This window comes from Mixophyes fleayi, chromosome 9, assembly GCF_038048845.1.
Source record: "Mixophyes fleayi isolate aMixFle1 chromosome 9, aMixFle1.hap1, whole genome shotgun sequence".
NCBI lineage: Eukaryota > Metazoa > Chordata > Amphibia > Anura > Limnodynastidae > Mixophyes > Mixophyes fleayi.
Genome location: NC_134410.1, coordinates 65,056,777 through 65,081,712, shown reverse-complemented (window position 1 = coordinate 65,081,712; position 24,936 = coordinate 65,056,777). Strand labels below are relative to the sequence as shown.

The following is a 24,936-nucleotide window of genomic DNA, read 5'->3' as shown; positions in this document are numbered from 1 at the left end:
CAGTGACCCTTGAAGGTTTTTTTTGCAGGTTTTTTCTTTTGCAAGATTATTTATTCTAATTAAGAGCCCTGCCTGTGGGGCCCCCTTGCCCGTGGGGCCCCCAGGCACCTGCCCATCGTGCTCAATGGAAAAGATGGCCCTGTAAGTGAGGTAGTTCTTGTCCTAGCTGAGTTGTAAATGTATGTCTAGAAATTAAATGTTAAGTTTTGTTGTCACTACCAGAAAAAGCAGACAGTAATTTACTTATGTTTTAAATTAAAGGCACAAATTTCAAACCATTAATTTGTTATATGGTTTTGCTAAGGTTCAAAGTGACACATTTATTGGACCATAATTTGCCTCAGGAATCTGGTCCTCCTATCCTCACAAACTTACTGAAGATTCACATTTTAGGCAACACAGTGGGTATAGTGGTGTTATTGACAGTGAGTGAGATTGCAGGCCAGTTTGTGACTCTGGCATGAGGGACAATAATGAACCCTGTATAGAACATGATTTGCTTTAGGTATCGTTGTGACATCCATGATGCGAATGCAGAAAGACTGGTTTACAACAGATAGTACTGAAAGAAATAGGTCAGGGAAAGCAATGTACATTTGGGTGTCTTCAGCATGGTGGTGGTATTGGAGGCCAAATGAGAAAAATATTATACCCAAAGACAAGAGATGTACAATATTAAAGTACAATATTTAGGGAAAAAAGTAGCCTTGTGAGACCTCAATAGAGAGTGAGAGTGGAGGGGAGAATGTGCCAGAGTTGAATACACTTCAGGAGCGGTTTGAGAGATAGGAAGTGAACTAGGAGAGAACTGTGTCACGATGGACAATGGAGTGAAGGGCGTGTAGCAAAAGAGGGTGTGCAACAGTATCCAAAGCAGCAGAGAGTTATAGGAGAATGAGTTTTGAGAAATTACAAATATTTATATTAATAAACACCTTATCATTAATCAAATTAAACACAAATTAAAAATAAACTGTACATATAAAATCCTTTAATAAAAAAACAACAAAAAACAAACACATGGATGTTGGTTTTATCCCATGGTTAGAGGTGATGCAAGGCAGGTCATGCAGGAACCCATAATGGCTGTCTGCTTTATCTGTTTAAAATATTAGAGAAAAAGAGATCTTAGGCCATTTTTAAATAAAATATCACTTGACTGTGTGTACTTTGTACACACCTGTACTTTCCAGCTGTAAAACCCACAATTTCGGATCCCTTAACTGTAACGCAGCTCCCCCAATAACCTAAAATGACAGGCATTGTTAGTCCTGATCCTCCTCCATGAAATGATCCTTAACACAACTCCTTTGTGCTCCAGCTGACAGATGGTCATAAGGTCTATGGGAATTAAATACACACATTTAACTATTTTCTAAAATGGGGTCTGTTTCTCACTTATTGTCAGAATGAAAGATAATGTAAGGTATCTCCATTAGAACATATTGACAAATCATTGCCTTCAAATCAATAAACAGACACAACACTTACTTTTATGTACTTTACCTGGGTAGAAAAAAAATTAACATAGTGAGTCAGATATATGATTTACACAGACTATGCTTGATTACGGATTATTTTTCAGATGAGGCTGACATCTCCCAGCTAAGGCCTGGTAGTAAATCAATGAAAGCCTTTAGTTTGGTCTTTTTTCAGCTAAGCTTTAACAGTCAAGCTTCAACATTATTTTTATAAGTGCTATGACTAGAAAACGCACATCTGATAATCTCAGCAGGGGCAGAGGCAGCCCTTACAGCCCGATTAGAAAATATTTTCAGATTTCAAAAGTAAGCAATTTTTTTATCAGTCAAAACTGTCTGGTGCATGCATTTGTATATGTTTTGAAAAATGAAACATGCCTTTACTCTCATCACCAAACAATTGTATTTTTAGGATCTTAGAGAATTTAAAAAGTGTGATATAAACCTGTGAAAGGGGGAGCTGCTGTGTGCTCGCGCGCACATGAACATAGTACAACTGCGCATACGTGACTTGTGCATGCGCAGTACCTACAGTGCACGCGCCGATATCGGCGGTGCATGCGCAGTTACATAGCAGAACTCCACTGTGTGTGCCGACTCAACACACATACACAGTGGGGAGAACCGCCAGGGGTGATGACATCACCCCTGGACACAAACATCCACGTGTGTCGTGAATTACCACACACATGTTGCTGCTGGGGAGGCTGGGTGTTTCCAGGTCTGGACTATAAAAGCCAGACCCGGGACTCCCCCTCGGTCTCTTACTGCCTGCCCCCTGGACAATGAGCATTATACTACACTGCACTGCACTACACAAGGGACACACTACACTACAGAAAATATACATATTATACTGCACTACAGGAAAGATATATAGGGATACACTGCGCTACAGAAAATACATTAGTCTACAGAAAAATTACACTAAGCTACAGGAAATGATTCTATACCACAGGAACGTTCACTACATTGCAGATAAAGAATTGGATCCAGGATACAAGGATTTGATAAGTATCATTGATTATATATATAAAGACAAGTTAACCCGTGCATGATACTCATGCATTCTAGAAAATGTTTGTTCCCCGGGGGGATGTTAGGCCGGGGCAATTTAGGCCCCGCCCCCTTTCCGACTTCTGATGCTGCCGGGGGCTGCACAGTATGTGCAGGTCCGCTCGGCAGTGACAGGCAGGCACAGTGTGCTGCCCGGCCGCTCTGATTGTGTTTAAAACACAATCAGAGCAGCCGGGCAGCACACTGTCACTGCCAAACGGACCTGCACATACTGTGCAGCCGTCGGCAGCAAACCCCTACTAGGGAGGGAAGGGCGATTGCCCCGATCGCACCCCCCTGGATCCGCCAATGTATACATGTGTGTTCATGAGGTAAAATTACCTCACGAAAATGAGTTTGACCCCTCAACTTGTCAATAATGTCAGTATACCAAATTTCAGCCCTTTTTGAGGGTTTTTTTCCCGCACACACTAAGAATTTAGTAGGTCAGTTAACCCGTGCATGATACTCATGCATTCTAGTCAAATCAAGCTACTTAAGGTGTTAAAAACTCCCCACTGTCACCCCCGGAAACCACCAACCACTCCCAACTGTCACTTCTTCAAGAAATATATATATATATATATTTTAAATCTTTATAAACACTTTTAACAATTAACAAATTAAATTAACAAATTAAAAACATATTAGTATACCAAATTTCAGCCCTTTCTGAATTTTTTTTCCACACACACTAAGAATTTAGTAGGTCAGTGTATAACTCTGCCCAGCAGGTGGCGCTGCAGCTTGGTTTTATTTTTTCCACACACAGACAGACTAACACACGCCACTAGACATTTATATTATAGATATATGTGTGTTTGCAATATAGATTTAACTATTTTTATACATATGACTGTGGCTATTGTCTGCTATCTGTGATAGTTAAATCAATATTATAAATACTAATTCTTATCAAAGATACATATGTAAAGCAAGGATAGTGTAAGGAAAAAGGTGGTGAATACTAGGGTTAATTTTATATTGATATACTATGTTATGTTGAACAACGTTATGATATATGTGTGAACTGTGAATGCAAGCTTTTCTGTGTTAACAGTAAAATACTATGATTTAAATACATACATATGTTGTGAGTATTGGTTATTTATAATGGATATATACTGAGAAGTACTACTGAGATACAGTGGTTATTGGATAAATAATTCTGTAAAGCTTAAGTGTTATTTAGTGTGATCAAAAGACTGAGTAAGGCAACATTGTGTAAGAAAAAGTGCATAAAAGTGCGAGTTTTATAACGAGTGTATCTGAGAACAGAATAAGAGGATAGCGTGCGCATGTGAGGCGCAACCACAGGTACTTTTACAAAACCATATTAGAAAAATATTTTACCTTGCAAATCAGTCTGGAGCCTAAAGCCTGTCTCCAGTTTCAGGAGGGCTGGGGATCTGTTGGATAAACATGCAACATGGGGAAGTGCAAAAAAACATAAGAATCATCTTAATAGATATTAGATTGAAAAGTTTCACAACACCCCCCCCCCCCCCCAAACAAAGAAAAACAGGTTAAAATTGATAACATTAACAATATACATGTTACAATACAAATTACATGTGAAAATAGAGATGCACTGTTATTGTGGAACTTAAAATATCTTACAAACACAAACTTTTAAAGAGATAAAAAGTAAGAGAACAAAATAACTCTCAATACAAATAACAGTCCACTATACAAATCCACACCAGTAAACTCCACCATAGACTCCTAGCCAACTTCAAGTTTGCATGAAGCAGTCTTTTATAGTGGATTGTAACGAGACAAGTACCGTATATGCAGGTGTATGGCCCACTGTGGTATCAGATGACAAGATCTGATGCTGGGTGTATGCAACTCTGTTTACGGTAGAGATTTTCACTGACCCCCGCGTTTTTGGTTTTGGATCTGGATTAACTTTGTGTTTTGGTCTTGGCAAAACCGCCCTTGCGTGTTTTGGTTTTGGATCCCGATTTTTTTTTTCTTTCTAAAATCCCGATTTTTTTTTTTTTGCTAAAATCACATAATTTAGCTCTTTTTTTATTCCTACATTATTATTAACCTCAATAACATTAATTTCCAATCATTTCCAGTCAATTTTTGTCAAGTGACAAGAACACTGCTACCCCTATTTCTGTGTGAGCAATGTCACTGGAGAGTAACAAGACCACTGCTACCCTTGTTTCTGTGTGAGCAATGGCGCTGGATCTCCTAGGAAGGGAGGTACTTATGGAATACAAAACCCGCGAGATCCAGCAACGCAACGTTGACGGTTTGCCTCGATTCAGATCCGAGGATGCGCGAAAGTAACAAGCCGGCTCGCGAGCCTACTCGCATTCCCTAAGTTCGGGTGGGCTGTATTCAGAAAACTGAGCATTTCTAGTTTACGAGTATCTGTTGTTTAATTTTATACTGATTAAAATATATTTGCGTCTATTTCTGATTGCAAGTTATTCTGAGATGCATTTGCATAGACATTCTTATTTTTATTTTTTTTAAAAGAAACATGATCCTTCATGTCAGTTACTAAGGTGTGTGCAATAGTTCATTTAATTATGCTCATTAACACTTTAGACTGTCACTAGTGCCTGTCTTTTGTTATATATTTGTTTCCATCTAAACTATGCCTTAGTGGTTAGACAATCCAGCTTCCAATAGTAGGGTCATGAGTTTGAATCCTGAGTCATGCCTTTATCTGTCTGGACTTTGTATATCCCCATGTTTCTATGGGTTTACTCCAATGTGTCACTTATAGAAGAGTACGCTAGTATATCTTTTGGTGTTTGCTCTGTTTAGAGAGTATTGGATCGTCTATGTGTATATATATATATATATATATATATATATATATATATATATATATGATTGTGAATTATTAGCCATTGAATTTGCATCCACATTTATATCCAATACAAAATTACAGCTGACACATTCTTCATGCCGGAGAACAAGAGAATGTGTGTGTAATTCTTTATTGTTTATCCTTAAACCTTCATGTTGCTAGTAGTGCCTGTGTTGTGTTGTATGTTTTTTAGGAGCATTATTAACTTGGTTTACGGTTTATGTACTCACATTTTATTTTACCTAATAGGACTTTCAGACATGGTGTGTCGAAGTCAGCAAATTGGATAAAGTCATTTCAATTAAAGTCTAGCAAACTTGGTTGTCTTTGTCTGAAAAGATGCGTACGGTACGCTATGACGTACAAGGGCACGCTACGGCGTGAAAGGGCGTACGCATCCACTACACGTGGCAGCAACAGTAATCGGTCTTTTACCGTACATTCGCACAAACACGCATACTTATAAAATAGTACACATTAATGGTAGTTGCAACACATAGTCAGTTATGTCGAAATATAGTAGTATTTATATGTTATATCAGAGTTACATGCATATTAGTGAAATACACGGAATGGGTTAAAGGAATAACATCATGAGTGGTATCATAATGAACCTTATTACATATCCTACTGTTTGGTTCACTCTGCGAGGGAATCGCAGAGTGCATACGCAAGTTATGAATGATAGGGAATTATGAACTACTTAAGACTAAGGAATCCGGGCGGGAAGAGCAGAGCATACCCCCTGCAGAGATGACCCCCTCCTTTGGATTCCTTAGGATGAACCAGCCAATGATTGACGACCCCTTGGACATTCCTGAGACCCGGACCAATAGATGCAAGCTATACCATCTTCATTGTATTACTGTATTTGATTGTGTATATAAGTAGCAGCTTGTGATCCAGAGTGCAGACATCTTGTCCCCAGACTTCAGGATTGAATGACTGCACTGGATCCAGAGCGCCTGCGATAAGTAACGGCTGTATTTACTATTACTTCGCTTGAGCATATTTTTCCACTTATTGCGAATAAATCTTTGTGCTTTGGAAACACAAATCGAGGTTCGACAATCGTTATTGGTTAGCGACAATACGCACAGTACAATTGGGGGCTCGTGAGCTTTGGAGGTTTCGTTGCCGATGATACGCAAGACCAACGGATTTCGGTTCCTCAACAAAGGGTGGAGACGCGTCATAAACGGGTAAGAACGCATGGTGTTCAAAACCTTTAATTTTACTCTGTGTTGCGAAACCGAATGTCCGTTTTGCATTATCTAGGGCACGCTAACTAGAACCTAGGGACAAAAGAGAAAACTGTTTCTTTTTTCTGTCATTGTGCGTTTTAACTGTATTGCATTGTTTAGCGTATGTGTACTTCCTGCTGTGCGTACGCGAACTTCCGGTAAACTTGCCACGTGGTTAAACAATTGTTTTGATAGTTATTATACATGCATAGTATAATTACTTGTGAAAGCCTCTGAGACATTATTACTATTGTTGGGAACTTTTGATTTTCTGCGCAGAAAAGGTGTATAGTGTGTGATGTTGTAACGTAGATACACTGTTTTATTGTTGAGGTGCTCAGTTGCTGTCTGACGAGGCGGATTGCCCAACTGAAGGACGGTATACAGGGCAGGTATACCGAATGCGAAAACTGGGTTTTCGCAAAGCGCTACCAATAGATCGCAAGGTTTGCTAATAATTAGTATTGGTAGGCAGTGCGATCCGGTCGCACCGTTAGTGCGAATTGGTGAAGCAGCTAGGAGGAATTATACTGGAAAGGCAGGTTGATTGTATCGACTTTGCGCTCCCAGCGATAATAAACTCAGCAGATTTTTGTGGTTGAGCCAGGGTATCGAGGAGCTGATAGCCCTTGGGGCCCACAGTGATATTTCTGTATTAGGGACCCTCGCCAGGGGCGAGATAAGCGAGTGAGCGCGGCTAAAGGAAATACGTTCACCGAGGATTATAGATCTCTAGCGGTGAGTATAGCAACAGAGTTGAAATTATTAGGTGGAAAGAACAGAGCATTGAGGTGTGTCTGTATTTCACATTTGGCCGGAAGGAACAGAGCATTGCGGTGTGTCTGTGTTCCGGGTAGAAGGTATATTGTTCAACATGGGTGCTAAGCATACGCTAGAGATGGTCAGTGTACTGCCTAAGGAAGGCCCTATTTGTTCAGTGAGGTTTCTCATGTGTAAGAAATATGGTGCATATGCAACTGTGTATTGTGACACGTGGGTCGAGATGACCAAAGATTGTGATAGGCCTTTCCCAACAATAGGGAGTTTTAATGCAGAGGTACTGAATACTGTAAAAGATAAAATATGGTTGATCAAGTCAACGAAAAAGAGAAATAGACATAATGATTGTTTAAAATTATGGCAAATGGAAGGTAACACGTGGCAGAGTGTCACTCACCGTACTGTGAGTGCCTCTTCCCGGACATTTAGGAGCCGTGGCCGTCCTCCATCCTGGGGGTCTGCGCATGCGCAGCCCTTTCCTATACTTCAGTGTATGTCCCTTTGGCTCAATTGGCAGATCAGGCAACACTCCCTATGTTGGGCACCTGTGGTCAGCGCCACGTTGCCTGGTCTTGGAGTCTCATTCCCTATGAGTCTCTGAAGGTGTTCCTGTATTCCTCGTGTTTTCAGCGCTGCTGATTCCTGTGGTTTCCAAACCACTTCTACCTCTGTGGTTTCCAAACCACTTCTACTACTGTGGTTCCCATACCACTTCTACCATCAACTGTATCATCGTGACTGTTTGCTGATTCCTATCCGCTGCCACCGTGCACTACAGTCCTCTAATCCACATCACGCTATTATATTTCACTGTGACTGTTTGCTGGTTCCTACCCGCTGCCTCCGTGCACTCCAACCTTTACTTTACATCCACTCACCTGTTCCTCATCAAGTCCGTGAGCTGATTCCTATCCGCTGCCTCCGTGCACTACAGCCTCCAGCCTACAACTCGCCTGTGTTCATTATCGTGACTGTTAGCTGATGTCTATCCGCTGCTTCCGTGCACTACAGCCTCCAGCCTACAACTCGCCTGTGTTCATCATCGTGACTGTTAGCTGATGTCTATCCGCTGCTTCCGTGCACTACAGCCTCCAGCCTACAACTCGCCTGTGTTCATCATCGTGACAAGTTAGCTGATTCCTATCCGCTGCCCCTGTGCACTGCAGTCTCTTCTCAGCTCTCCTGTGTTTCCTCGAGACTGCTGCTCTCATTGCCATTCGCTACTCTCCGTGATCAACAGCTCCTGGTCTACTCTGCTCTCCCGTGTTCCATCGCTACTGACACCTATTGGTTGCTACTTGTTACCTCCGTGTACCGCAGAGCCCTGCTGCTGCTGACCGCGCTATCACCCATCTACTGCTGACCCGCTCTCCACACCTTCACGTGTCCCACTGGTCTACCCTCCTGTCAGCATTGGATTTATATCTCATCAACTACTCCTCTGCTGGATCATCTCCATTCTCCTGGGTCCTCCTTGAGTCCAGTTCCACGTGTTACTGATTCCTGTGGATTCGTGTCCCTGTTGGTCTACTTATCTGTGCGCTGCACCTACTAGACCGCTGTCTCATCTATCCTGGGACTTCTCATCCAGCCGGCCTCCTGCCGCTCAGGTATCGCTGCACTCCTATCTGACTGCCTGCTTCTGAACCACGGTATGCATACTTCTCATTGACTGTGCTGGTGTATTGCATATCTTGCTGGACAGTGTTGGTTCTCCTCTGGAGTCTGCTATCCGCTGAGTCTATTGCCATCATTGACTGTGTTAACTTGTGCTGGACTACTTCAAGAGACTTTCTATATTTGCAGACCTGTTCAGTCATTTATATATATTGTGCATGTTACTGTGGATCGTGTATAAGGTGCCTGTGTATATCCTGTGTTGCAGTCTCCCCCCGTGCACCTCCTCACATATATATTCAGTGGTACAACTTGCTGGTAGCAGACCACTGATCCCTGTTTCCAGTATCACCTGTTCCAGTATCCTCTCACATAGCAGTGGTACAACTTGCTATCGCAGACCACTGACTCCCCGGATACCTCCACTTGGATTCCATTCCTTCACTCAGACAGCGGTACCACTTGCTATCCGCAGACCGCTGACTCTCATCACCTCCTCGTTTCTGTTGGACATTCCTCCTCACTATAGCAGTGGTACAACTTGCTATCGCAGACCACTGACTACCTTCACGTGTCCTTGTCCTACAGTTCCTCGTGTACTATTACCTCCATATTACCAGTGCTGCTAGTCATAGACTTTCCTGAGCATCTCATCATCTGCTGTTTCCTGTTCCGTGATCACCCAGCTACCAGAGTACCCTATTACCATCTACATTGCTCTGGTAAGCCTACCACCTGGTGATCCCTGGGTAAAGACTCCTAGTGCCCGTGACAGTAAGATCAGGCCATGACAGACCCAGATACGGAACCTACAGCCAAAGAGATGCTGCAGCATCTGGTCAGCCGTGTGGAGCAACAGGATGTCCGCCAACAGCTGTTACTTCAGTGTTATCAATCGTTAACCTCCCAAGGAACATCTGGACAGACTGTGACAGCTACTACTGAGGCTCCTGTGCTTTCCTCCGTTTCCCCAGTGCCATCCCAGGTGTCTACAGCTTCTACGCTTCACCTGCCTACTCCGTCAAAGTACGATGGGGACCCCAAAACTTGTAGGGGTTTCCTTAACCAATGTTCAGTCCATTTTGAGCTCCAACCTCAAAATTTTTCTACCCATCGTTCCAGAGTGGCTTATCTTATCTCTTTGTTTTCTGGACAAGCCCTGGCTTGGGCCTCCCCTCTGTGGGAAAGAAACGACCCAATATTGCAAGATAGTGCCAAATTCATTTCTACATTCCGAAGTGTGTTCGATGAACCAGGTCGTGTGACCTCCGCTGCTTCCAGCATCCTCCGTCTGCGACAAGGATCTCATACAGTAGGACAGTACGTCATTCAATTTAGGATCTTAGCCTCTGAACTTCAGTGGAACACTGAAGCCCTAGTTGCCGCCTTCTGGCAGGGGCTCTCCGATAAAATTAAAGATGCACTGACTACCCAGGAGCTTCCTTCGTCACTTGAAGATCTGATCTCTCTTTGCCATCGTGTTGATATGAGATTTCGTGAAAGAGAGGCTGAGAAAACAACTTCTGCTAAAGCACCTCTTCGTTCTAACCCTCAATTTCGTCCAGTTTCACCCTCTGTGATTCCCATGGAGATAGGACGTTCCAAATTATCTTCAGAGGAGAGGAAACGAAGAGTAAAGAATAGACTCTGTATCTATTGTGCTGATTCCACTCATATGCTCAGCTCTTGCCCTAAGAGATCGGGAAATGCCAGGCCCTAACTAGTTCTGGAGAGGTGAAGTTAGGGTCCCTGGAGTCCTCTCCATCTTCCATGAAATCTAAAGTCTGCGCCTTTGATGTTACAATTTCCTGTGCTACCAAAACCTTTGAGTCACAGGCATTGATTGATTCCGGAGCAGCAGGAAATTTTATCTCCAAATCATTAGTAAATCAATGGTCCCTACCAGTGATTACCTTAAAAACACCCATTACTGTGACGGCTATAGATGGATCACGTCTCATCAACGGTCTCATCACCCAGAGTACGTCTCCAGTAACCCTTCTGATTGGTGCCCTGCATCATGAAGAAATATCGTTTTTAATCCTCCCTGTTACGACTAGTCCAATTGTCTTAGGCCTTCCATGGCTTCAGTGTCACTCTCCCCAGATTGACTGGCGCACCCCTCAAGTCACGTCTTGGGGGTCTGAATGTCACCATCGTTGCCTTTCCCAAGTCATTCCTCTCAAAGTACAGCAATCTTCCATCTCATCTACCTCACCGGGACTCCCTCCTCAATATGCTTCATTTACTGATGTTTTTGATAAAGCTCAGTCTGAACGTCTTCCTCCTCATCGTTCTTGGGATTGTCCGATCGATCTTCTACCTGGCAAGACTCCCCCCAGGGGCCGGGTCTATCCACTCTCGTTACCTGAAACTCAAGCTACATCTGAATATATACGGGAGAACCTCCAGCGTGGGTTTATTCGACCTTCCACCTCTCCCGCTGGAGCTGGGTTCTTCTTCGTTAAAAAGAAGGATGGATCTTTACGCCCTTGCATAGATTTTCGTGGACTCAATGCCATTACTATCAAGAATCGGTATCCCATTCCGCTGATCACTGAGCTATTCGATCGCATCAAGGGAGCCCGTATCTTTACTAAGTTGGATCTTCGTGGTGCTTACAATTTAATCAGAATCCGTTCCGGTGACGAATGGAAGACAGCGTTTAACACCAGAGACGGGCATTACGAATATCTGGTAATGCCTTTCGGGCTGTGTAATGCCCCCGCTGTTTTTCAAGGTTTCATCAATGAGATCTTCCGGGACTTATTATATGTATGTGTCGTCGTCTACCTGGACGACATTTTGATCTTTTCACAGGACCTGCCTTCTCACCACCAACATGTGGCAGAAGTCCTTTCCAGGCTACGGAAAAATTCATTGTTTTGTAAATTAGAAAAATGTTCATTCGAATTACCCCAGATTCCATTCTTGGGGTATATAGTTTCCGGAGTTGGCCTGAAGATGGATCCAGACAAGGTGAATGCTGTACTACATTGGCCCCAGCCAACTACTCTTCGTGCTATCCAGCGTTTTTTAGGTTTTGCCAATTACTATAGACGCTTTATTCAAGACTTTTCTTCCATTGCATCTCCTATTGTGGCCCTGACTAGGAAGGGGGCTAATCCTAAGCAATGGTCACCGGAGGCTCTTCAAGCCTTTCAAACACTAAAAGAGTCCTTCTCTTCGGCTCCAATCCTTCGACAGCCTGATGTGACACTCCCCTTCTTCCTGGAAGTAGATGCCTCTAATGTGGGCTTAGGAGCTATTCTCTCTCAACGCTCGGAACAGCAAAAATTCCATCCTTGTGCCTTCTATTCTCGGGGCTCCTGCCCGCAGAGAAGAATTATACTATCGGGGACAAGGAGTTACTAGCTATCAAAGCTGCATTAGAGGAATGGAGATACTTATTGGAGGGAGCTCGCCATCCGGTGACGATCTTCACGGATCATAAGAACTTGTCATATCTCCAGTCTGCCCAATGCTTGAACCCTCGTCAAGCAAGATGGTCTCTTTTCTTTTCCCGTTTTGAATTAATAATAACCTTCAAACCAGCTGCCAAGAACAAAAAAGCTGACGCTTTATCTAGAGCCTTTGTGACGTCCTCTGATATAGAAGAGGTTTCCAACCATACCATTCTAGACCCCAAATGTATCTCACTGGCTGCTTCATCCACCAAAACGCTACCATTTGGGAAGACCCTCGTGCCTCCTACTCTAAGGAGGAAAATCCTTTCGTGGTTCCATGCCTCTCGTTTTTCTGGACACGCCGGTGAACACAAGACCTTTGAGATTCTCTCTCGAAGTTACTGGTGGCCCTCAATGAGGAGAGACGTCAAAGAGTTCATTGCTTCCTGTGAGCTATGTTCCCAGTTCAAATCCTCCCGCAGAACTCCAGCAGGGTTGCTGCGACCACTACCCATTCCGTCCAAACCGTGGACCCATATTAGTATGGATTTCGTTACTGACTTACCACCTAGTAAGAATCATAACACTATTTGGGTGGTGGTGGACAGATTTTCGAAGATGGCTCATTTCATTCCTCTATCTGGGTTGCCTTCCTCGTCTACTCTGGCTGAACATTTCATTAAAGAGATCTTCCGTATCCATGGATGTCCTTCTGAGATTGTGTCGGATAGAGGAGTACAATTCGTTTCCAGATTCTGGCGAGCCCTTTGTAAAACCTTGGGCATACGATTAGCACTCTCATCTTCTTACCATCCGCAATCTAACGGACAAACTGAACGTGTCAATCAAGATCTTGAGACTTTTATAAGGATGTTCTCTTCAGCCAATCAAGACAACTGGGTAGAGTTGCTTCCTTGGGCTGAATTCGCCCATAACAACATGTACCATGAGTCATCATCCAAAACTCCATTTTTTGTGGTCTACGGTCACCATCCGTCTTTTCCGGAATTTCCTGCCCTCCCGCCCACCCAAGTTCCTGCGGTGGAGATTGCTTGTCAGACCTTTAAAAATATCTGGTCTCAGGTCAAAACCTGTTTAAAGAAGACATCTATCAAATATAAATCTTTCGCAGATAAGAAGAGGCGGGCTATTCCACCACTAAAAATTGGAGATCGTGTCTGGTTATCTACTAAAAACATTCGTTTGAAGGTTCCATCTATGAAATTCGCCCCTCGTTTTATTGGTCCATATAGGATCATTCAAGTAATCAATCCAGTATGTGTGAAACTTCTTCTTCCTAAGAATCTTCGGATTTCTAATGCCTTCCATGTGTCTTTACTCAAACCTCTTATTATCAACCGTTTCTCAAATCCTCCCTCAGCTCCGCAGCCAGTTCAAGTTCATCAGGAGGAGGATTTTGAGATTACTGAGGTACTAGACGCAAAAATTTCGCGAGGAGTCCTCCGTTTCCTCGTTCATTGGAAGGGCTTTGGTCCTGAGGAGCGCTCTTGGATCAAAGCTGAAGATCTTAATGCTCCTGCCCTTTTGAAGAAGTTCTACTCCAAAAATCCGGACAAGCCCGGTTCCAGGCGTTCTGTGCCCACCTTTAAAAGGGGGGGTACTGTCACTCACCGTACTGTGAGTGCCTCTTCCCGGACATTTAGGAGCCGTGGCCGTCCTCCATCCTGGGGGTCTGCGCATGCGCAGCCCTTTCCTATACTTCAGTGTATGTCCCTTTGGCTCAATTGGCAGATCAGGCAACACTCCCTATGTTGGGCACCTGTGGTCAGCGCCACGTTGCCTGGTCTTGGAGTCTCATTCCCTATGAGTCTCTGAAGGTGTTCCTGTATTCCTCGTGTTTTCAGCGCTGCTGATTCCTGTGGTTTCCAAACCACTTCTACCTCTGTGGTTTCCAAACCACTTCTACTACTGTGGTTCCCATACCACTTCTACCATCAACTGTATCATCGTGACTGTTTGCTGATTCCTATCCGCTGCCACCGTGCACTACAGTCCTCTAATCCACATCACGCTATTATATTTCACTGTGACTGTTTGCTGGTTCCTACCCGCTGCCTCCGTGCACTCCAACCTTTACTTTACATCCACTCACCTGTTCCTCATCAAGTCCGTGAGCTGATTCCTATCCGCTGCCTCCGTGCACTACAGCCTCCAGCCTACAACTCGCCTGTGTTCATTATCGTGACTGTTAGCTGATGTCTATCCGCTGCTTCCGTGCACTACAGCCTCCAGCCTACAACTCGCCTGTGTTCATCATCGTGACTGTTAGCTGATGTCTATCCGCTGCTTCCGTGCACTACAGCCTCCAGCCTACAACTCGCCTGTGTTCATCATCGTGACAAGTTAGCTGATTCCTATCCGCTGCCCCTGTGCACTGCAGTCTCTTCTCAGCTCTCCTGTGTTTCCTCGAGACTGCTGCTCTCATTGCCATTCGCTACTCTCCGTGATCAACAGCTCCTGGTCTACTCTGCTCTCCCGTGTTCCATCGCTACTGACACCTATTGGTTGCTACTGGTTACCTCCGTGTACCGCAGAGCCCTGCTGCTGCTGACCGCGCTATCACCCATCTACTGCTGACCCGCTCTCCACACCTTCACGTGTCCCGCTGGTCTACCCTCCTGTCAGCATTGGATTTATATCTCATCAACTACTCCTCTGCTGGATCATCTCCATTCTCCTGGGTCCTCCTTGAGTCCAGTTCCACGTGTTACTGATTCCTGTGGATTCGTGTCCCTGTTGGTCTACTTATCTGTGCGCTGCACCTACTAGACCGCTGTCTCATCTATCCTGGGACTTCTCATCCAGCCGGCCTCCTGCCGCTCAGGTATCGCTGCACTCCTATCTGACTGCCTGCTTCTGAACCACGGTATGCATACTTCTCATTGACTGTGCTGGTGTATTGCATATCTTGCTGGACAGTGTTGGTTCTCCTCTGGAGTCTGCTATCCGCTGAGTCTATTGCCATCATTGACTGTGTTAACTTGTGCTGGACTACTTCAAGAGACTTTCTATATTTGCAGACCTGTTCAGTCATTTATATATATTGTGCATGTTACTGTGGATCGTGTATAAGGTGCCTGTGTATATCCTGTGTTGCAGTCTCCCCCCGTGCACCTCCTCACATATATATTCAGTGGTACAACTTGCTGGTAGCAGACCACTGATCCCTGTTTCCAGTATCACCTGTTCCAGTATCCTCTCACATAGCAGTGGTACAACTTGCTATCGCAGACCACTGACTCCCCGGATACCTCCACTTGGATTCCATTCCTTCACTCAGACAGCGGTACCACTTGCTATCCGCAGACCGCTGACTCTCATCACCTCCTCGTTTCTGTTGGACATTCCTCCTCACTATAGCAGTGGTACAACTTGCTATCGCAGACCACTGACTACCTTCACGTGTCCTTGTCCTACAGTTCCTCGTGTACTATTACCTCCATATTACCAGTGCTGCTAGTCATAGACTTTCCTGAGCATCTCATCATCTGCTGTTTCCTGTTCCGTGATCACCCAGCTACCAGAGTACCCTATTACCATCTACATTGCTCTGGTAAGCCTACCACCTGGTGATCCCTGGGTAAAGACTCCTAGTGCCCGTGACACAGAGCAGCGAATGCAAATCGGAAATAGGCGTGGCGAAAAGCGCGCGCAAGGTGGATGTAACCATTGAGAAGCGTGGCGAACTCAGCGCAAGCGCGCCCCCGCCACCTTATGTGGCGGGAGGGGTAAGTACAGCCGTTGTTAAAACTGAAAATAGAAAAATTACTAAGTTGTACCCTGTTTTAAATCAGTTTCAATCAAGTGTATCTGAAAATGAAGATGAACCCACTGTGATTTCGGCCATTGCCCATGCTGTTAATGTACTAGAGGCTCAGCGCAAGTATGAGTAAATGGCTGAGATAGGTGAGAGTAGCGTGATCACTAGGAGTGAAAGTGTTCTAAATCTAGGGCCTGTAAATCCTGTAGCGTCCCCTGAAGTTAGTGTACCAGAGGGTGTGTTCCCGGTCCGCACAATAACAGTTCCCAATGGGAAACCGGATAAGGATGGTGTAGTTCCTTTAAGAAATGTTACAATGCATTGTCCCTGGACTAGATCAGAATTACGTTCCATTATGACTGAATTCCCGGACCCTAGAAAGGAGTTAGCTAAATGTCAGAAATTTGTTAAAGACTTAGGGAATGCTCACGAACCAACCAGTAAGGATTGGCGGGTAGTTTTGAGGGCGTGTCTTCCTCCCAATACTAACATACAAAAATTTATTGGAGATTGTTTGTTGGAGGAAGATGACACCTTGACTGATGAGATTAACCAACGGAATATAGAACAAATTGTCAAACACTTAGCCATCTGTTTTCCAGTAGTAGTAAATTGGAGTAAGATTTTCACCATTAAACAAAAGGATAGTGAAACTGCCTCAGATTACTTTGCTAGAGCTATAACAGCGATCACACGATTTACTGGGATATCCAACATAAGTGAGGACCCACATCACAGAGAGGTAGCTGTAGGGGTACTGATGGATGGCCTTAGGGAAAATTTAAAGACGAGAGTACAAACCACATTACCTAATTGGAGAGGCGTCACGGTAGACTTCCTTAGGGAGTCTGCTGTGGAGCATGACAAGAACCTTTTTAGAAAAAGGGAAGAGAAAAGTGATAAGTTAATGACGGTAAGTATACAGGCTCTAGAAGGGGTGCACACACGACCACCAGCATACAACCCATATAACAGGAAACCTAAAGTGATCAGGTGTTTCAACTGTAACGAGGAAGGACATTACAGGAGAGATTGTAATAAAGAAAGACTCAATACGCATAGGGGTGGGTCACATAGATATCCTCCAAGAAAGGATTCACATAGACTAGAAGACTCACATCTACCCGCGCATATTACGGCAGCAAATGCTGCGCGGGAAATCAATAGTCAGCGCTAGGGGTCAGGTCATACCTGTAGTCTACAGCCAGTGAGGTTAACTGAGAGTCAGAGTGAAGAACCAACAATGATAGTTGACATAGCTGGCAGGAAACAAACTTTTCTTGTAGATACAGGGGCGGCCCGATCTGTGATAACCTCTCCTTTCAATCTACAGGTGACCAGCAAAACTATTCCAGCTATGGGGGTGACGGGAAAAGTGTTACATTATCCTCTAACTAAACCCGCCGAAGTTACTATCGGGCCTCTGCATACTAAGCATTCGTTTCTCTTGGCTGCAGCGGCTCCTACTAACTTGCTAGGGAGAGACTTGTTATGTAAAATGGGATGTGTCATATACTGTACTTCAGATGGTGTGTTCATAGATATACCCGAGAAGGTTGCACATGAGGTACAGGACATATTGGACACCCCTCCAAGGTTAATGTTACACTCTCCTGTTATAGAACAAAGTCCATCTCAAGTAAAGGGGATGTTGCTGGAAATACCAGGTTCCCTATGGACCAGAGATGGACAGGACACTGGACTGATGGCAAACGTAGCCCCTGTCATAGTCAATCTAAAAAGTGGTAGGATAGCTCCAAAAATCCCACAGTATCCATTAAAACCGGAGGTGGAACTAGGGGTATATCCTGTTGTTGAGAGGCTGTTACAACAAGGGATTTTAATTCGTACAGCCAGTACAGCAAATAGTCCCATTTTCCCTGTGAAGAAGAGTGGGGGGAGGGGCTATAGATTAGTCCAGGACTTAAGGGGAATTAACAAAGTTGTTGAGAGCCAATTCCCCGTAGTGCCGAATCCAGCTGTCATCCTCATGCAGATTCCACCGTCTGCCAGTCATTTTACTGTCATTGATCTATGTTCTGCTTTCTTCTCAGTCCCTCTTCACCCTGACTGCCAATACCTTTTTGCATTCTCCTACAGGGGAGTGCAATACACATGGACCAGACTACCCCAGGGGTTCATTGACAGCCCCAGTATTTTCTCCCAAGCCTTACATGACTGTTTGCAATCCTTTCAACCCCACAATGGGTCTGTTCTAATTCAATATGTGGACGATTTGTTGTTGTGCTCTGATTCTTTTATGTCATGTTTACATGATACTAAATTGTTGTTGCTTCATCTTTCACAAACAGGGCACAAGGTGGCAAAGGATAAATTACAGCCATGTCAGACTAAGGTCAAATACTTAGGACACTGCCTCACTAAGGGGCTAAGACACCTGACAACCGACAGAATTGAGGCCATACAACACATGACCCTGCCACAGAGCCAGAAGCAGATTCGTACTTTCTTGGGGATGTGTGGATACTGTAGGTCATGGATCCCAGGTTTTTCTATTCTGGCATTACCATTGCAGGAGCTAGTCTCTTCCTCAAAACCAGAACGTGTCGTACACACAGAAGAGTCAGAGCAAGCGTTCTTTAATCTTAAAGATAGTCTGACAAGAGCACCTGCATTGGGAATACCTGATTATGAAAGGCCTTTTGAGCTATATTGTACAGAAGCTGATGGCTGTGCAGCAGGTGTCCTCGCACAGAAACATGGTGACGCTAGCAGACCGGTAGCATACTACAGTGCACAATTAGACAATGTGGCAAGATCACTCCCAACATGTCTCAGAAGTGTAGCAGCAACGGCCCTTCTAGTAAGTAAGAGCGAGGATGTAGTATTAGGACATAATTCAACCATCTATACACCCCATGCTGTATCAGCTCTGTTAAATTCAGCCCAAACCAGACATGTTTCTTCAGCTAGATTCACAAAGTGGGAACTAGCCCTGATGGCACCCTCAAACATCACCATCAAACAATGTAGCACCCTAAATCCAGCTACATACCTTCCGTATGTGTCTCAAGAGACACAAAGGGTGGGAGGTGAGGAGACACTGGTTGATGATGAGTTAGGCAGGAATACTGACACGCATGACTGTATGGAACACCTGAATCAGACCTTTACTGCAAGGCCCGACATACGTGACACTCCCTTAGAAAATGTAGATTTTACGTTTTATACAGACGGAAGTTGCCATAGACAGACAGAGACAGGAGAGCTGTGTACTGGTTACGCTGTTGTAGACGATCAGGATGTGGTAGAAGCTGAACCCCTTGGCCCACCTCACTCAGCCCAAGTGGCGGAACTAGTAGCACTAAGGAGAGCGTGTGAATTGGCAGAGGGTAAATCAGCCAACATATATACTGACTCTAGGTACGCCTTCGGGGTAGTGCATGATTTTGGGGCCCTTTGGCGTCTTAGAAACTTTACGACAGCAGCAGGTACACCAGTGGCACACTCACAACACATAAAAGGACTTCTGACAGCGATACAGTTACCCAGAACAGTAGCCGTCATAAAATGCAAAGCCCATACCTTTGAAGAAGACCCAGTGTCATTGGGCAACAACAGGGCAGACGAAGCTGCTAAATGGGCAGCAGGACAACCTATGACTGTATCGACCGAGACTATGATGGTTTTTCAGACATTAGACACGCAGAAATTAATTGAAATGCAAGATTTGTGTTCCCTGCAGGAGAAGGCGGTCTGGAAGGCGAAGGGATGTGGTCAAGAGTCCTCAGGACTCTGGAGGGATGGACAAGGTAAGCCTGTAGCTCCCCGAACATACTATCCAAGCCTGGCTGAAGCAGCACACGGCCTGACTCACCTGGGTAAAGAAGGTATGTGCAAACTGGTGAGAGCTTACTGGTGTGCTCCCGGATTTTCCTCTCAAGCTGGTAAGAAAGCAATGTCATGTCTTACTTGTTTGAGGAAAAATGTTGGGAAAACTATTCCAACTGAGCCATCCCACATCCCTCCTACAGACGGACCTTTTCAGGTAATACAAATTGACTATATCCAATTACCACCGTGCAGGAATCTAAAGTATGTGTTAGTGTGTATTGATGTGTTTTCCGGTTGGGTAGAAGCATATCCGGCAGCCACTAATACTGCTGTGTTCACTGCAAAGAAAATCGTACAAGACTTTGTGTGTAGGTTCGGTATCCCTAGAATCATTGAAAGTGATAGGGGTACCCATTTTACTGGTGATATCTTCCAAAATATGTGTAAACTCATGGGAATCAGTAGCAGACTTCACACCCCTTACCGACCACAAGCCAGTGGTAAGGTGGAGAGAGTAAACGGTACTATCAAGAACAAACTAGGTAAGATAATGGCTGAAACTGGGTTGGCATGGCCTGAGGCTTTGCCGTTGGTCCTCCACAGCATTCGAACCACTCCTAGACCTCCTCTTAATCTGTCCCCCTTTGAGATACTGTTCGGACGACAACCTCATTTGATCGTGAGTCCACAAGACGACTTGAAGTGTAATAATGAAGTGACTGTACAATATCTTATAAGAATGAGTAGACAGCTGAAACAACAACAACAAAAACTAAAAATGCTGTCACCTGGTATGCCAGAAACGAACTGTCATGATGTTGAACCTGGAGACTATGTTATGATCCGCAATTTCTTACGTTCAGGTTGTTTAACAGACCGTTGGGAAGGCCCGTACCAAGTGCTGCTGACCAGTACTACATCACTGAAGGTTGCAGAGAGAGACACTTGGGTCCATTCCACCCACTGCAGGAGAGTCCATAATCCGGAGAAAGTGCAAGACAAGACTCAGACCGACGACATAGAGCTGTCACTTGTGAGCCTGTTCCGGGAGACCTAAAGCCTGCAGTCAAGACACCTGAACCAGAGACGTTGCCTCAGAACTATCTTTCCAGCGATGGAGTGGCGGTTTTTGTTTTTCTTTTGTTCCAGGATTTTCCTTGTTTTTACTTTTTCTAGGACATTCTATTTTTGTGAAGGAGAATGGAGGATGGAGGAGAGTTCTGGGAGTGATACGGATGAAATGGAGGCCGAAGAAAAGTTAATAGGATATCCTGAGCAGCCCATTATCAAACTTGGTCCAGGGGTTATGAAAAGGTCTGCTAGCTCAGGAACTCGGAGGCAGTGTGAGGGGCTATTGTCTGATGAGTATTGTATCTGCAAGTTCTGCAACTCCCTAGTTGACGAGAGATGCATCCAACGATGCCAGTCCCCCAGTACTCTGAATATAGGCGGGCATCCTTTGGAGGATTATCACTCCCTGGTGGGTAAGGTGCTAAACCAAACTGAGTGTTGGGTGTGCTCTCACGTGCCTCAAGGGCAGCATAACATAGGACTAGTGCCATTCCCGCTAAACATATCCGAAGTACTCGAATTAAGGGGTGGGAGGCCCATAGAAGGGAGGTACAATAACACTAGGTCCCCTAGTCTGACGCTTCGACAATACTCCATAGGCAGATCTTTGCTGTGCCTAAACATATCTCATGCAAAGCGCCTGGAGAATTGGGAGGCTGACCTATCAGATCAGACAATGGCTCGCCACACTCATTTTAGAGAGAGACTCACAAGGTCACTACTAGGCAGGAATGCTGATGGAAGTCACAAGTTAGGGCGTATAACCAAACATAAGAAGGTATCTATTGGAAAAGTCTCTACAGATAAATGTGAAAATATCATTAATGCCGACACGTGTCTAGAGCAGATGGAGACACTAGGCATGGGTAGTTTTATCAAAACTCTGTGTGATATAATTCATGGGCATACTGCTCCTTATGTTCTCCCTGATGATGTGTATTTTGTTTGTGGAAGGAAAGCTTATTCCTGGGTGACTCCGAGTTCCAAGGGCTTGTGTTTCATAGCTAAACTGGTTCCTGAAATCATGACTATTACTCATGAAGAAATGGTAGATATTCACAAGACTACATCACCACCATACATACACACACAGTATGAACACCGTGGCAAGAGAAATATGATTCCTGGTGAGGAACCCATAGCTACAAAATTGATTAGTGAAACTGCTGGTTTCCAAGTTATGGTTGCTCTAGATCTCACCAGGACCGCTCGGGGAACATTAAACTTTAAATATATCCAAGACCTAGCTAAATTAATATATAATATCACCGAGATGTATGATGACACTTTCAGGTATACTGGAAGGGAGCTACAAGCGTACAAGAAGGAGTTGGTGCAACATAGACTGGTACTAAATTATCTCACCTCTATTACTGGTGGGTACTGTGTGACACTGGCCACCCAGTTCGGTGTCAAATGTTGCACGTACATTACTAATAATACGGAAGACCCTAAAGAGGTTATAGACCGGAAGATGGATGAAATTTTGCAGCTGAAATGGGAATTTCGAAAGAGCCATAATTCTTCGTTATATGAGGTCGGGGAAAAGGTGGCGGTTGGTTCTCATGGTTGAACCCAGCGAAATGGTTCTCCGGTCTGGGGGAGTGGGTACAGGAAATGATTGCGAGTGTAGGTAAGCTCCTTCTCCTTATACTGGGTGTCATCTTAGCAATTGGTTTAGTTGTCAAATGTGTTCCTACCGTGTTGAAGTGTGGAAAACGGTCTCATGGGAGTAACACTGAGAAAGAGACTGAAAGGGTGGTACCAGATACTGAGATCATGGTCTGTGAAGAAGTATTGTATAATCCTGAACTTGAAACGGTGATTGGGTGATAGTTTATTACACTATCAAAGGGTGGAACTGTCGAAGTCAGCAAATTGGATAAAGTCATTTCAATTAAAGTCTAGCAAACTTGGTTGTCTTTGTCTGAAAAGATGCGTACGGTACGCTATGACGTACAATGGCACGCTACGGCGTGAAAGGGCGTACGCATCCACTACACGTGGCAGCAACAGTAATCGGTCTTTTACCGTACATTCGCACAAACACGCATACTTATAAAATAGTACACATTAATGGTAGTTGCAACACATAGTCAGTTATGTCGAAATATAGTAGTATTTATATGTTATATCAGAGTTACATGCATATTAGTAAAATACACGGAATGGGTTAAAGGAATAACATCATGAGTGGTATCATAATGAACCTTATTACATATCCTACTGTTTGGTTCACTCTGCGAGGGAATCGCAGAGTGCATACGCAAGTTATGAATGATAGGGAATTATGAACTACTTAAGACTAAGGAATCCGGGCGGGAAGAGCAGAGCATACCCCCTGCAGAGATGACCCCCTCCTTTGGATTCCTTAGGATGAACCAGCCAATGATTGACGACCCCTTGGACATTCCTGAGACCCGGACCAATAGATGCAAGCTATACCATCTTCATTGTATTACTGTATTTGATTGTGTATATAAGCAGCATCTTGTGATCCAGAGTGCAGACATCTTGTCCCCAGACTTCAGGATTGAATGACTGCACTGGATCCAGAGCGCCTGCGATAAGTAACGGCTGTATTTACTATTACTTCGCTTGAGCATATTTTTCCACTTATTGCGAATAAATCTTTGTGCTTTGGAAACACAAATCGAGGTTCGACAATCGTTATTGGTTAGCGACAATACGCACAGAACAGATGCTTGTCATTCAAGTCTACATAATGTATATAGTGCTCAATCTGCACGTTGTTTTGTGGTTAGACAATCCACTTTGCATCAATGGGGTCATGAGTTCTATTCCTGACCCATTTTGTGGAATATGCCTGTACTGCATATTAAAATTTGTGTGGAGCTACAACACAGACAAGCAGCTGATCAAAATAAAGTAAATCCAAACATATAGAAAATATCCACAGACAAAAGTAAACAACACCTAAGTCAGAAAAAAACTGCCGCAGACAAAAAATTACAAACAAATTAAAGTCCAACTACTATTATTATATTATACATCAATGAATTTATTAAATTAATTTATTAAAACTTTGCATCCACCATGGATTTAGGGGTAAATAGTTAATTGTATAATTATTAACATTAATAAAAATAAAAACAGAAAAAACTTTGTTATGAGAGAAGTGTATGCAGGTGTTAGGAACCCCCACAGCCAGCAACACAAAACCCGGAGTCTGCTCAGAAGTCCGGTTTTCACTGGAGCCCCTAGTGGTGGGGACAGACTTGGCCGCAGACAGCTGAGGGTCGTGAATTGTGTGCGGACTGGGGAGAACCCAGCGATAGAAGGTAGGAGCAATAGCAGAGTGAGGTCCAGGCAAGGGTCGAGGCCGGCAGCAGACAGAATATCCAGTACACGAACCAGGGTCAGGGGTCACAGGCAAATCGGCAGCGTAGGAATCCAGGCAGAAAGGTCCAAAGGGCACAGGTAAACAAACGAGGTCAGTAGACAGGCAAAAGGTCGGCAACAAGAATCTATCCAAAAGTAACGGCAACCAGGAACTATAACCGGCAGTAAGGGCTTGTCCCTTGCTGCCTAATAAACAAGCAAGAGCCAATGAACGGGAATACTTAGCCCAGCTGGCTATAATTAAATGAGGAATGCGCACACGCCCGGCTGCCCTAGATGCCGGGACGCGGCGCAGGAGACAGAGAGCGTCCCGACCGTTGCCTAGGCATCTCGGTCATCATAACGACGGCCGGGGCGCCTAGCCAGAACCGGAAGTGAGTCGCGGTGGTGCCTTGAGGAGGGGTCAAGGGACCCCGACACCCAGGTTTTCCGGGAAATTTTTTAAAGAAATCAGTAAGTATGTCATCTGCGTGAAGATTTCTTTGAGGTACCCAGGACCTTTCCT

The 24,936-nt window shown here is 44.4% G+C and overlaps 1 long non-coding RNA gene across 1 annotated transcript; it reads right to left on the bottom strand.

Annotated features, from left to right (window-relative positions):
• Positions 1-974: 974 nt before the first annotated feature.
• LOC142101623 (uncharacterized) lies at positions 975-4,039 on the bottom strand. Its single transcript, XR_012679079.1, has 2 exons — positions 3,891-4,039; positions 975-1,099 (listed from the first exon to the last, which is right to left on the bottom strand). It is a non-coding gene; the product is annotated as an uncharacterized LOC142101623 (long non-coding RNA).
• Between the last annotated feature and the right edge of the window lie 20,897 nt (positions 4,040-24,936).